We start from the raw sequence: 14,468 nt of genomic DNA on the forward strand, positions 1-14,468 counted from the left end.
GAAAGGTGGTGATTTCTCCAGGAAAATAAAGGAGCAGACTCACGTCTGCAGCTTGTCCTCAGATTTGGGAACAAATCAACTCTCTCTTGTAAGCAATAAATGGGAGTTGGGCCTGTATCTCGTTGGCTCTGTGTCTACTGCAACAAGAAGCAGCATGGAGAAGTAAGCCATCTAAAAATAACTTAACAGCCTCCAGCATCAAAAGGTAATGCAGATTGGACCTTTCTAGTCCAGCACCCTCAGGACCTGACTGGTCCTGAACAAGGGGGTTTGCCAGACCAGGGGAGGTAGAGATCTCTCGTGAGGTTGCCAGCCCCTGGCAATGGCTGGCTGGGCGCCGCTGCTAGTTGGCTCGGCTTTCTGCCCTGCTGGTGAGACTACTCTGTCAGCCCCTTTGCTGCCAGGGCTCTCTGGTCCAGCAACATCCATGGTCTTGCTGGACCACGAATATTGCCAGGCCAGAGTGTCCTGGACCAGAGAGGTTTAGCATATATCATGAGAAGGGAGGTTAAATTTTGATTACTCAGCTAATTGTGTAGTCGGAATTTCTATCGACTACTTGATTAGTCAGTAAGAAGGGAAGGGTGCGGCTCTTGCTACGTTTCAAAGGCAGAGGCACAGCAGTCAGTACCCAGCACAAGCAGGGACTACTTCAGTCCCTGCTCACCCTGGGTTCCCTGCTGCGCCTCTGCCTCCCTTCTCAGGACCCGTGGTTCTTGCTACATTTCAAAAGCAGAGGTGCAGCTTCTGGGACCAGACGTGAGCTGGGACAGCTGAGTTCCAGCTCACCCCGGTTCCCTGCCTTGCCTCTGCCTCCTCTACCTCCCCACAGAGACTATGCTGGGGGGAACAGGCTTTTAAGTTATGTAGTGACTCCACTACCTGATGAGCATATGTTTATTGGGTAGTCAACTACTCAACTTGTTGTTTACATCCCTAATCATGAGTAGTTTCTGCCATGCAATGACCTAGCCTTATCGTGTTCTTCTCTTCCGTACAGGAAGTTGGCATGGATTGCTGTTAATTTTATTGGCCCATCCTCTGACTGGTCAGATTTGAAACTCTTTGATCCCTTTGGGAGTCTCCAGATCATAATGGACAATTAAGTTAGACTCCAGCTATGGCAAAGTGAGTTAATCAGATATTGAATCAACTAAAAGAACAGGCTTCTCTTTAAGAATTTCTCCTCTAAAATAGAAGAGCAATCTCATTAATATTAGTTCCAAGATCTATTGTAAGGCTACCTCCACCTTTTGGTTCCTACATTTATTTCTCTGCCTTCCAAAACCATTTATTTCTCTGTTTTTGCCTTATCGACTACATCTTTGCGTGCAAAATAGATGGAGACATTGTGTATGATGGAGTACAGGGAGTAGGCTCTTTAAGCGAAAGAACTTAATTAAAAACTTCAGAAATAGATCCTGAACTAGTGCTAACATTTTTGTATTACCCTCAAGAAGATCTGAGTTTCATTTCCGGTCTGAATTTCCCTCTTGGAAACTGTTCTGCAAGAGTCGTACATTCAGGCCTTGTTGACACTAGAAAGTGGTGTTGATATATTAACACTGGTAATTTCTCCTTGTGGAAACTCGTTTTATGCTGGTAAAAGAGATTTTGCCAGCATATCTGGTATCAGTTCCCTGAACAAAATAAGGGGTTGATTGGAAAATAGACTTTTTTGCCAGTATAACTGCATCTGCACTGGGGCTTTTGCCATCCTAGCTTTGTCAATTAGGGGTGTGTGTTATATTGTTCACATTCCTAAACGTAGTTATGCGGGCAAAACTTTAAGTGTAGACCAGACTTCAGTGTGCATTTTCATTATGTTAAACAGCAACTTCTGACTATGTGGGATAGTAATAGAGATGTAGCTGTGTTAGTCTGGTCTTGCTGAAACAACAGACAGGACTATCCAGGACTTTAAAGACTAACAAGATGGTTTATTAGGTGATGAGCTTTCATGAGCTTTGTAACCCATTACGAAGATAGCTTTCCCAATTATCACCCCTCATATCATTATCTCATAGACACTAACCTCCCCCCCCCCACACACCCTCTGTTCTAAAATCTGATTTGTCAATTTTATATGTGTTCACTTTTTTTTATTGTATCCCTTTGGTATATATGGTCATGCCAATTTTCTTCCACTATTTGATCTGAGGAGGTGGGTCTGGCCCACGAAAGCTCATCACCTAATAAACCATATAAACCTGCATAGTCTTGACTAAGTGGGAAGCATTTATGAGCTCCAGTAGGGCTTTAAAGAAGGTGTGAAGAAAATCTTTTGGGATCCTCAAGGATGCAGAGGCCCACTGCAAATAAGTGGGTGGGTGGGAAATAGCCCTGAGTATGGTGTCAGGAACCTGAAATTAAATGAGGGTGCAGGACTTGGCTGCAGGCATGATATACTTTTCCTTGTTCAGGAGGCTGTTAAGCTAGTTGACAAGTGGGGAAAAGTCTGGCTGGTACTTCATGTGGCCACAAATATTTTAAATCTGTGTAATTTCAGCATCATAAATTCATAGGGTCAGCAGAGCAGTGTGTCAGCCATGGGGAAAGGACTATAATCCTGATGGAGAGAATTCAGCCACCCATCTCTTAAAAAGTAACAGATGCCTTGTGGAAAACCCTGATAACAATTGCCCATAAGAACAGGGGTGGGCAACAGTTGTTGCAGGGGAGCCACTTAATTAATTTTGTCATGTGGTCATGGGCCGGCTCCATACCCAGAAGGGAGGGACCTTTGGCAGGAGGGGCGGGACTGGGGACTAGCTTCCCCTCAGAGTTATGTTTAAAAACACAGCAAAGAGCTCACAGCTCTTGGCTCTGCCGCTATCAAGTTGCCTGGCAGCCGCTTGGGACTGCTATGGCTATTTGAAAGGCTAGTGGCTTCAGCACCTGCAGGGGTAGTGCCACAGCTGTGAGCCATTTAAATTGGATACTGCTGCCTGAACCACAACATGGAAATTCGGTGGCACAGGCAACAGGATATAAATAGAAAGTGACCAGATGCAATCCATGGGTAAGATCAAAGTGTTAGGCAGGCTGGATTCAGCCCCCAGGTTTCATCTTACCTAGCCCTGCTTAAGAATAATTCTCTCTCTGTAATGTGTCTTCTGGGACTTTTTTTCTTCCTTCAGTAGGGATCTTAAGCAAAAAAAACCCCAAGATCTTTGTTTTAAAAATTCATCTGCTCCTGCTTCTGTTTCCCCACACACAGTCAGAATCCTTTGCTTATGATGACATAATTACTTAACCAATGTCAACTATGATCACACTAAGGTTTATGATTTCATGTGGGGATAAATAGCAGGAACAGAAGAATATTAAATATCCTGTTTGAATGCAAATATTCCTATGCATAAAGCAAAAAAGAGAAATACATAATTTTTGTTGAGGCCATTCTTATGTATCATAAGATGTCAGTCTTTATCTGAAAAATGGACATAGCTCTAAAAGGGTGTTTGGAACAATAGAGGTTGGTTAGCAGAGGGATAGCAATGCAAAATTGGTGTGCTGCTAAGTCTTTAAGAGGACTACATTGAAATGGATTTGAAAGCTAAAAAGATTTCCCCTTTTTCTTTTTGCTTTTGATTATTTGCAACACATACTGGCAGGTATGTTTCTAGTGGATATCAACTTTGGCCTATACCATAGCAGCTGTTTCAGTGGGAAAAGATGGGTTATGATATTGTACTCTTAGATTTAGACATTTCAGATATAAGCATTTATGAGCTTGAGTTTAGAGGTGTGATCTCTTGTTCCATGAAGATACTGGGCCTTTTTTTTTTATTTCAAATTTATCCTATTATAATAAAATAGCTAGAATTGTTTCAGAGACAGCAATCCTTTTGTTAAAGTACTCTCAGCTTGCAGAGTCTAAGCACAGAAGATGCTTTTCTTTTTTGTCCCTCATCTGACGCATTCTTCTAAAAGCTTTCTATGGCTCGTAAGCCTGTCATTTGCCTAAAGGAGTAAGCAGGTCATATTTTTATTAAAGTGGAAATTATCAGACAGTAGGGGGTATTTAACTGAATTCAGTCCTTTTCTAAGTCTATGTAATTTGCCAGAATCTTATGACTTACCATTTGTCTGATAGACGGGCATGATAATATACACTACTTGCCTGAAATGAGTTAACAGTTAACTAGCTTCATACCTGGAGAATGGAAGTTGAGAGTGTAAGTGAGGTCTGTTACTTATCTTTTAGTACCCCCAAAATCTGGTGTGTACTGTTTTCCAGCTTGTTTGTAAATGCACAGGGTCTTTGTATCTCTGTTCAGAATCTCTGTTCATATTTCAGAACTGAATCAATGATTATTCAGGAGGCTTAGCAGTGGAAGTTATTTACCTCTGCCATTGTGAGGCAGGTTTCATTTCTGTATCCCCATCTATCCTTTTCAAAATTATCTGTACTTTGTAGGGAAGGAGCACTGTTTCCAGAGTCCAACTGTGCCATCTAGAATTTAAGTCCACCCTTAGAGCCTTACTATGTCCTTTTCTTTAAGGAGTATATAATGTGTGGTGTTTGTTTAAAAAAAAACAAAAAAAAGACTAGGTTTAAAATTGATTTTTGGAATAGAGTGAAAAAAATCCCTGAATTTGAGTATCCACCCCCAACCTCTTCACTATTAGCTTTTTTTTCATACTGATTTGCATGAGTGGCTAAATTCTGCAGAGACTGTATTACTAATCTGAAATTCTCAGGTGGAAGTAAAATCGGAATTTTTTTTTCAGTTTGTATTGGTGATATTTATTTGAAAATGTGTTTCTAAGATGCCATCTTACTTCTCAGAGCAAATTTTTACAGCGTGATATGAACTCCCAGAAACATGGCTATAATGAACTCCTTTGAGTTAATAAAACAGAGTTTATTGTACAAGTCAGTATTAAGATTGAGTTTTAGTCCATCATTCTTGTGTTTATGGTTTCAGACTTAGGCTAACTCTTGAAAGAAAAATAATGTGCATTAGACTCCCAAGATTTGCTGACGTGTTTTGTACATTGAAATACTGAGTTAAGATAACACTTGAGTTTGTTGCAACTCAGAATAAATATAGAGAACTGGTCATCTTGAGGGCCTCTTTGTGTGTGTTGTTAGCAAAGTGTGTTTCAGAATGGCATAAACTTTCACATAAGAACGTCCATACTGGGTCAGACCAAAGGTTCATCTAGTTCAATATCCTGTCTTCTGACAGGTGCCCCAGAGCGAATGAACAGAACAGATAATCATCAATTGATCCACCCCCTGTTCCCTATTTCCAGCTTCTGACAAACAAGCTAGGGATACCATCACTGCCCATCTTGGCTAATGGCCATTGATGGACTTATCTTCCATGGATTTATCTAGTTCTTTTTGGACCTTGTTAAGGCCAAGATTTTAACAATATCCGTTGGCAAGAGTTTAACAGGTTGACTGTGCATTGTTTGAAGAAATATTCCTTAAGTTTGTTTTAAACCAGTAATCCATTTTTGTTGCCCTTTGCTGAACCTTTTCCAATTCCAATACATTGAATCTCTTAAATATGGGACTCTCTGGTCCACCAACATCTTTGGTCCAGCAGAGAGCCCTAGTGGCTGGGAGAGGGGGCCAGCTGGGGCTCCTATGGATGGAGTGTTCCCCTACCCCCTTCTGCTGTGTGGTTTGTTAGGCCTGTTTAGGCCTAGGGATATTAAATATTGATTAACTGATAGTCAACTAATCTAATGAATTCTTATTGGTTACTCGACTATTCTATAGTCTGCGGGGGCGGGTCTGGCAGCCAGTATGCTCCAGCCTCACTCCCAAAGAGCCCCCTTCCTGTCCACGCTGCTACCTCTGTATCAGAGGCAGCAGCATGGGGTGCCTGGCGGGAGCAGGACCATGAGGAAATCCAACTTAAAAACCAGCTCCCTTTGCAGACTGGCTGCCTGTCACCCTGCACTGCTGCCTCTGATACTGAGGAAGCAGTGTGGGGTGGCAGCAGCCCCTGTCTGCTGCTAAAATTACTGGCAATGGGGGGAAATGCGTATAGTCTATATTAACTAATAAGCTTTTGTTTACATCCCTAGTCAGGCCCACTGCTCCATGAGGCTGTTCCACTGTACTGCGGTGGGCTGCTCTGGCCCAATTGAGCAGTCAGTTAACTGCTTACCCAATAAGCATCACCCAGCATGGGTGATACTTACCAGGTAACCAGTTAACCCTTTACATCTCGAGCACGAAGACATCCTGAACTTTGGAGCTAGGGCCCCAGGCCTGGAATATTCCTGGAGACCAGGCACTGCAGGGCCATATGACTTGCTGCCTCTGAGTTTGCATGGTAATGAAGTTAGACTTACTGGCCTATAATTGCCAGGATCACGTCTGGAGCCCTTTTTAAAAAATCCATAGAGCTCAGCAAATATTGGGGAGGTTGAGTTTTATTTATCAGACTGTTTTGGTGGTTTTCTACTCTGAGCCACAGCAGCTACGTAATTCTCTGGCCCAATTGCCCTTCCTCTTTCAAAGATGCAATATATTCACAATCTTCTGACACACTCTTGCTAATGTGTAGGGTTTTTGTTTCCTCTTTATTTAATTTTTTTCTGTGGCAGTTGTATTAATTTGCCTCCAGGCCATTTACTTGATAACTTGTCATCTTGAATAGAGATAATCCAGCAGTCCTTGAAAATAGAGCAGACAGCTCTTGAGAAAATATGTTTTAGGTACAGACTAAAAAATTGTTAGGACTATTCCTTCTTGCTAGAGATGGTATTTGAAAGCTTAAGAATAGCAAGTAAGAGTCTAACTGGGAGAATGCATTTCTGTGCCAAGTGACTATTCCATGGACAAAGAAAAGCTGAAAAGAGCACTTGATTTTGAACTGAGCAGCCATGTAGTATGGGCACCAAGTCAGTAGATTATTCTGGTGTACAGTACAACAGTAATTTCAGGAAGATGGATCATAGTGTCTGAATAGGGAGAAGTAAGGTAGCACTAGCATTAGTTTGTCTCTCGGTATGTATAGCACTTCCTTCTCCTCAATGGAATGTCAGATTTACTCAACTGTTTATTAGTTTGTAATAGTTTCGCTCTCTAGTGGCTTGAGAACAAAATAGAAGCTATAAATTCTACTACTGTTGACTGCTATGAGAGACTTTCTTTTAGAAGTTTGTGACTTTTTGGAGCAGAAGTTTATGAATTCTTTTCCCCTTCCTTTGTGTATGCAGCTAGCAGATGATCCTATCTCTATCCGTGTGGCTGTGGTTTGTTGCACAAGAAGGGAATGTATCTAAATCAATCAATCGTCCATTTTATTTCTGTCCTCCGTCTCCTTTACTTGATTGACCTATGAACCAGGTTGATGGCTTCTTTTGTGTGTGGGAGAAGGGGGGGAGGGATAGAAGGCTCATGTCCATCGCTGCTTGGTCCAGAAGAACAGTTCATACCAATGTCAGGATAATGAGAACATACCTAATAATAATCCGGTGGTGTATTTTTGTTCATGCAGTCACATTACACTTGGGCATTAGAGGGGTGTAAGTAAGTTTAAGGCTAGAGTAGGAAAAAAACTAAGCACTATTGTAGTAGCATCCAAACTATAATAGAAAAAAACCCCTACTGTAACTGAAAAGGCTAATTTGTTATAAATACCAACAAGTGAAATGCATGCACACGTGCAAATGCTTTAAGCAAAATAATTCACTACATAAAACAATCTAGAGATCAATTTCACATGTGACCAATGAAAACACACTACCTTAGAGAGCTGGGCGTTTTCAGACAACATTCTCTTGCATCCTTTTTCTATAAGCGATGAAATAAGACCAAGCCAATCCAATCAGCAGACACAGCCATTCCGTTATTTCAAAATTAAATCAAAATAGCGGAGGTCTTATTTTGAAATTGGTAAACCTCATTCCACGAGGAATAACGCCAATTTCGAAATTGCTATTTCAAAATAAGTGCTGTGTAGACACTTATTTCGAAATAGGGGGCCTCCAGCCTTCCCAGGGTGCCCTGGTGGCCACTCTGGCCTCAACCAAGAACGCTCCTCTCCCTCCCCCCCTTCCCGGAGCCCTTAAAGGGGTCGAGACTGGCCACAGTGCCTGTGCCAGCTCCAAGCCTGCCAGCCTGGAGCCAGCAGTCATTGCCCCTGATCCAGTGGCACCAAAACATGAGCCAGTAAGCCACTGGCAGCCAGCCCTCCACTGCTCCCCAGGAGCAGTCTGCCAGCTCCCAGGAGCCTGCCAGGGCCCGGAGAAGGCAGGCGCCTTCCTGGTCTAGGGTGGAGATCATGGACCTTATTCAGATTTGGGGGGGATGCCCCCAACGTCCATGATCTCCGCACTAGATGGAGGAATGCAGCCGTCCATGGCAGGATAGCTGCCAGCCTGGCCACCCAAGGCCACATGCGAACCCAGGAGCAGGTTTGCATGAAAATCAAGTTGGTCTGGTGAGACCCCCAACCCTGAGCTTCCCCTTCCCCTTGCTTCCCCCTTCCAGCTCCCTCCTCTCAGGTTTCCCTGTCCCCTTTCCCACCCTCTCTCTTCCCTTCTCTCACCTCCTTTCCCCAGTCTCACCAGAGTTTCATTTCCCGCCGCCCCCCCCCCTTCCTGTTTTGTTATAAAGAGAGTTTGTGTTCATGAAAATACATGTTTCTTCTTCGAGTGGTCGCTCATGTCCATTCGAATAAGGTGTGCGTGCCGCTTGCACCGTCTCTTTGGAGTGTTTTCCCAAGCAGTACCCGTAGCGCTGGCAGGTCGCCCACTGGAGTGGCGCCGCTATAGCGGTGCATAAGTACCCCTGCCGGCGCTGCCCCTCAGTTTCTTCTTACTGCCCATGACGGTCGTTGGAGCGTATCTATCTTGTTTAGTTAATGGTTCCCGTTTCTAGTTAGAGTAGTTGTTTGTAAATAGTTAAAGTAGTTAGATAGTTAGAAAGTTCTTTGTTCTCCTTATCCCCTTCGGGGGTAAGGAATGCCAGAGCCGCAGGGCTTTAAGGCTTGTGCGGTATGTGCTAAGTTCATGCCTAAAGGAGACTCTCATGATAGCTGTCTAAAGTTAGCAGTACCGACGGGCGAGGGCTGGACACAGCCCCCCACCACAGTTTCAGCGCTGGGTCCTCTGCCGGAGCCCATTTCAGCTACATCGTTGGGACTGTACTTGGCGTCGACGCAGCCAGCACCGATGAAGACTAGACATGTGGCACCACCAACGGTACCACCAGCTCTAGTACCGGTACCGCTGTTGGCACCGCCAGCACCACTAACTCCAGCACTGATACAAGGTATTCCAGTACCAACACCTGTTTCGCTACCGACACTGTCTCTGTGGACCACGCCGCCACCATCCCTGTTGACGACACTGACACCTTCTAGGGACACGTCGATGGCACCGGCATCATCTATGCTGTCTACAGTAGCGCCCACGGCAGCACCAGTAGGGGCACCATCAGTTGGGCGGATGGACACTGCAGGGCCTTCCTCCCACCCAGCACAGAGTTCGGCACTGCATACGAAGTGCGGTGTGCCAACACCACAGCAGGGCACGGATACCGTTTTTCCTGTGCTGGCATCGGTACAACCTCCTCGCTATGCGCATGCAGGCAAGCCGGAGTCAATGGCCAGGTTCGCACCTCCAGTGGTATCGGTGTACTTGTCATCAGCCCCACCATGGCCTGCATCCGATTACTCCTCAGATTCCGATGCGGACTCAATAAGATTGGGATCCTCGAGGGCGTCATCGGAGCACAGATCCCGCTCTCGGCACCGACGGGATTGGCCTCACATACAACAAACCTGGCCTCCTCAACCTCAGTGGCAGTTCTGGATGCCGTGGGCATATCATCAAGGGCAGGGGCCTGTGCCTCCCTCCACGGCATCCAGTGTTTCGGGACACCGAGCGGCTCCGTCAGCATCTCTGTCGCGACCCCCTCCCTCGTCTCAGGGGAGTAGTGCTGTGGATGCCTTACAGCCTCAGTACCGGAGCCACCCCTGGCACCTGTGATAGTTGCCGAGTCAGTCCCCCACCCAAGCCTGACGCTGGACCCGGTGCTGCTGCAGGAGTCTTCCTCGTTGTCTTCTCCTGACGAGGTTTTAGCAGATCCGGCTCCAGCTATGCCAACGATGGATGCCAGGTCGCATCAAGAGTTGCTTTGCCGCCTAGCTTACAACCTTGGGGTCCCTGTGGAACTTGTGGTAGAAGAGATGGACCCCATGGTAGACATCCTGTCGGACAATGCTCCTGCCGCCTGGCTTTGCCTCTTAATAAGACGGTGGCTAAGATAATGAACGTCCTGTGGCAGACTCCGGCTTCCTTAGCTCGTACCTTAAAGGGGATCGAGAGGCGCTATTATGTCCCGCAGTCAGGACGCAAGCACTTGTATTCTCAGCCTGTCCCGGGGTCTTTGGTTGTCCAAGCTGCGGCACAAAAGGAAAGATTCCCACAGCCGGAGCAGTCCCCGAAGGCTAGGGAGCCCAAGTGCCTCAACCTCATGGGGCGTAAGGTATATGTCACCAGTGGTGTGCAACTCCGCATCGCGAATCAACAGGCTATGCTTAGCCGCTACGCCTACAATACGTGGTAAGGAATGGATAAGTTTAAGGACAAACTTCCCCCCGAGGCGCGTCAGGAATTTGCGGCTATGACCACTGAGGGCAGAACCATCGCCCACACAGCACTGCAGGCCTCCCTGGACGCGGTCGACTGTAGCCCGCACCATGGTGTCAGGGGTAGTTATGCGCTGTGGCGCCTGGCTCCAGATTTCTGGAATACCGACCGACATCCAGAATACCATACAGGACCTACCCTTCGAAGGGAAATCCTTGTTCTCGGAGCACACTGACTCTAGGCTCCATAGGCTCAATTTTCCTCCCATCGTTAAATATGGTCTCCAGATTGCAGATCAGGGACTTTGGTAGGTTGGTGTGGAGGAACCATGCAGCTCTCTCTGCTGTACATTTCCCATGAACAAATGGAGAACTTTCAGTTTCCTATCAGTCCAACACTCATCATCGCTGAATGATTCTCACACACGAGTTTATTTAAAAATAAAACTGTAGCCATTGCCATTGCCAAATCTCTCCAGATTTCTTCAATCTGTTTCCAAATATGTGACGCACACCGGAAAGGTACAGTACAAAGGATACTATATCCACATGTTCATTTATAAATATCTCTTACATCTAGTCACTGAAAACTACTTCTCAGATAGTCAGTAAATATTGTTATAGAAAAATTTTATTCGTTTTTGTGTGCTTTAATGTTAAGAGCTAAAGGAACTTTGTTCATTTCCTGCCCTAAATAATCACAAAAGGTTGCTCTCCTGTTTTACCCGAAGGGTGGGTATATTTCAGTGGTGGGTAAAATTTATGTTTTTAAAACATGGATGAGAAATATCTTGCTAATTCTATATGAACTGTCCACAGTAGTAAGTACTAAGGAATGGACAGTAAAAGTGAGATCCCTGCTGCAGCCCTTTACATTGGAGTAGTGTGTTAGGAGTCCCTTAGTGCAGGCATTGTGGAAGACAGCCTCACACTGAACCCTTCACAAACTCCAGCATGGAGGGTTGGGAGTAACCGGGCACATTGGGGGTGAGACACAACATTCCCTATAGCACTAGGGAGGTAGGGTCATCCCCCAAGTATGTCATCCAACTCTCTGTAGAATTGGCAAGTCTAGGGCGCAGCACTGGTTTGCGTCCCACACCATGTGGAAGGCGTTTCTTTAGCTCCTTCACTTTGCACTGCAGCACATACTGGTCATGACCCGCATTGGTCTTGTATCTTGACATGTGCTTGTATGTATCATAATTCCTATGTCTGGAGCGCACCTGGGAATAGATTGCCTCCTCTCCCCAAACACTGATGTGGTCCAGCACCTCAGCATGACTCCAAATAAGGGATCTCCTGGTGCATGGAGCAGGTATGGCCAGCTAGAAAGATGCACTGAGGACACACCACACATCACTGAGCAAACAGGAAGAAGGGAAAGGACAGGTCTGAGAGTTGGTCACCGAAGAGCAAGACAGTAGAGTTCAAACAGATGACCAGAGAGGCAAGAGCCCTTCACAAACATTGTGGGAAGGGTGCTGGAGGAGAGTCACGATGCAGTACTACAGTGATCCAGTGTCCATGCTAGCACCCCATCACTGTATCCAGAACGCAGCAAGCTCTATGCTTCTCATCCAGGTGGCTTACCTAGAGTGCAGCAACTGTGGGGCTTGTGTGCACTAAGTGCCTTACCAACGTTGACACCTTAAAAGCTACAGCGTGCAGTTTGTCAGTGTAGACTTGGCCTTAGTTTCTTTTGGAGATAGGGAGGGCATGTTTATGGAGCAATGCAGACTGTTCAGACACCCCAGCTGGATAGGCACATTGCTTTTTCTGCTTTTCAATTTTGACATGAAAAACCAATGTGGTGGAAGATGGAAACATTTAATTTGGTGACAGACGCCAAAGGAGGTGTATGTTTAAGCAGTTTTGAGTAAATAAAAACTGTTCGTTTTGTTGTCACTTCCCAAGCAGTTATATGTAATTGGTATATTCTCCTAAGCCTGCATTTACAAGACAACGTGGGAATATTACATGCAAAATCAAGGCTGTGTGCCGTGAATAACTTAATCTAGCTCTCCAAATGCCTATTTTGCTAAGTGACCAAAATTTTAAAAGAATAAAGTTCTTTTAAATAGCAGGGAATTTTACTAATTCACATGGGGAAAATAAAAGGAACTGACAGAAGCCTTGTAATTTGAACACTGATGGCATATTTTAATTATTAAACACTGTAGTGTGATGATGTATCTTATTTGTGCCTATTTTTCATTGTTGAAATGAACTGCCTGATGGGATTTCTTGCTTTCTTGGAAAGTTAGGATAATTTTTAAGCTTTTAAGAATACTGTCTTTTTTAAGTTGGTAAAGCACTTCACTGCTGTTTTATAATAAAAAAAATCTAGACACTGTTTGAACCAGTTTATTTCTGTTGTAGGGGCAATCCTGGGCGCACATGTGAAACTTAAGGGTTAAATTCCCAACACTGTCGCATATGGCAGTGAGCAGAATTGCAGATGTTTGATGATGCAACATAATTAGTATTCTTTTATGTAAATGAAGGTTGTCAATGTTACCATAGTATCTACTTTCTTTCAAGCTGGAATCAATGCCACTTAGTCTCACCAAGACTAGACAGGATTATTCCACATTTTTCAGACAAGATTTGGGAGGGAACAGAAGAAAGGAAAGAAAGACAGAGAAATAAATGGTGGTGGTGGGGAATCATTTGAACTGGCTATAAGTAGACCATATCCATTCATTCTTTGTTTTTCATTTTATTTCTGAAAGTGCCTTACCAGTTCTTTCTCATGTGTGAATGAAACAGCATAGTCAAAGTAAAAGGCACAGTGAAATCAGAACTGTTTTAAATAGCCAGGAAAAAAAATTTTGTTTAAGTATCTCCATTTTAGAGAGACAAACATTCGAAAGATTCCACTTCTATTGCTATTTTCACATGGAGGAGAACAAAAGACTGAGAGGCTTAACTTCTCCTAAAATATTCCATCTTTAATATGGTGATACTAATTAGAAGCTGGTAGTAAAGTTTAATTTAAACTTGCATAATACATGTAAGAGAACATAAAGTATATTTTTTTCATAGTCTTGTCAAATGTTCAATCTGCATACCATTTGTAGTTGGCTATTCTAGTGCTCATCATAAAACTCCTGGAAAGTATCATATTTCCTTCATTGCATTTCAGCTGTATTCCCCATAAAATGGCATTCTGAGTTTTGAAATAAGGCTTTCTATATGCCACTTCTATAACTGTGTTTGAAATGTGTAATCACTGTCCATAACCATGTTGCTAGTCTGGCTGGGTATTATTACTACTTGGTGTATTGAGGTACTGTGATCACACGATATGTATATGAGGTGAGATACTTTTCTTAATTATTGCAATAAATAACAATACCCTCTTTCTATCTTTACCTTTCTTCTTCCATCATGGACAGCATGCAGTTCACAATCTCCCGCTTCCTGTCTTCTTCCCATAATGCTTGTTTTATTTTAAAATCATCTACATTTGACTGTTCTCTGCTTATACATTTTTTTTTATGGAAAAGCTATAGGAAATGGAGTTTTTTCCTCCCAAAAATGGATAACTGCTCCATAGCCAAAATTAAAGTGGTCACAAGAGGTATATAATTTTGCTTAGTTTTCCTGTTGCGATTTTATTATGCCATATGGTAGATCATCCACTATGGAAAAACTTCTGAAGAGGAGGCTATGTGTGATCACTAGACTTACAGATAATCAGAAAAATGAAATTCTGAAGCACCATGACATTTCTTCACAGCCAAGTATTTGGGTTGTTAGGTGCATTAATGTTGTGGCTTCAAGCTAATTCTGTTCCTTGTTATGAAAGCATTCTCTGCCGTAGCTCTTACATTGAGGGGAATAATCATGTTCTAAAGCAGTTCTACTATTTTTTTTTTTTTAGTTTGTTTA

General features: G+C 43.9%; 1 protein-coding gene across 5 annotated transcripts in view; it reads left to right on the forward strand.

Annotated features, from left to right (window-relative positions):
* The window catches only part of USP49 (ubiquitin specific peptidase 49), a 65,136-nt gene that overhangs the window by 26,004 nt on the left and 24,664 nt on the right, over window positions 1-14,468 (forward strand). For 3 of the 5 annotated variants that reach the window (XM_075910353.2, XM_075910352.2, XM_075910356.2), the window contains exon 2: window positions 1,001-1,128. The exons of the other annotated variants lie outside the window; for them this stretch is intronic. The gene's annotated coding sequence lies outside the window, so the exon portion shown is untranslated. The remainder of the gene's footprint in view (window positions 1-1,000; window positions 1,129-14,468) is intronic. 5 annotated transcript variants of the gene reach the window in all.

This window comes from Pelodiscus sinensis, chromosome 27 (assembly GCF_052426305.1).
Source record: "Pelodiscus sinensis isolate ZL-2025 chromosome 27, ASM5242630v1, whole genome shotgun sequence".
In the NCBI taxonomy this organism is placed as follows: Eukaryota; Metazoa; Chordata; order Testudines; family Trionychidae; genus Pelodiscus; species Pelodiscus sinensis.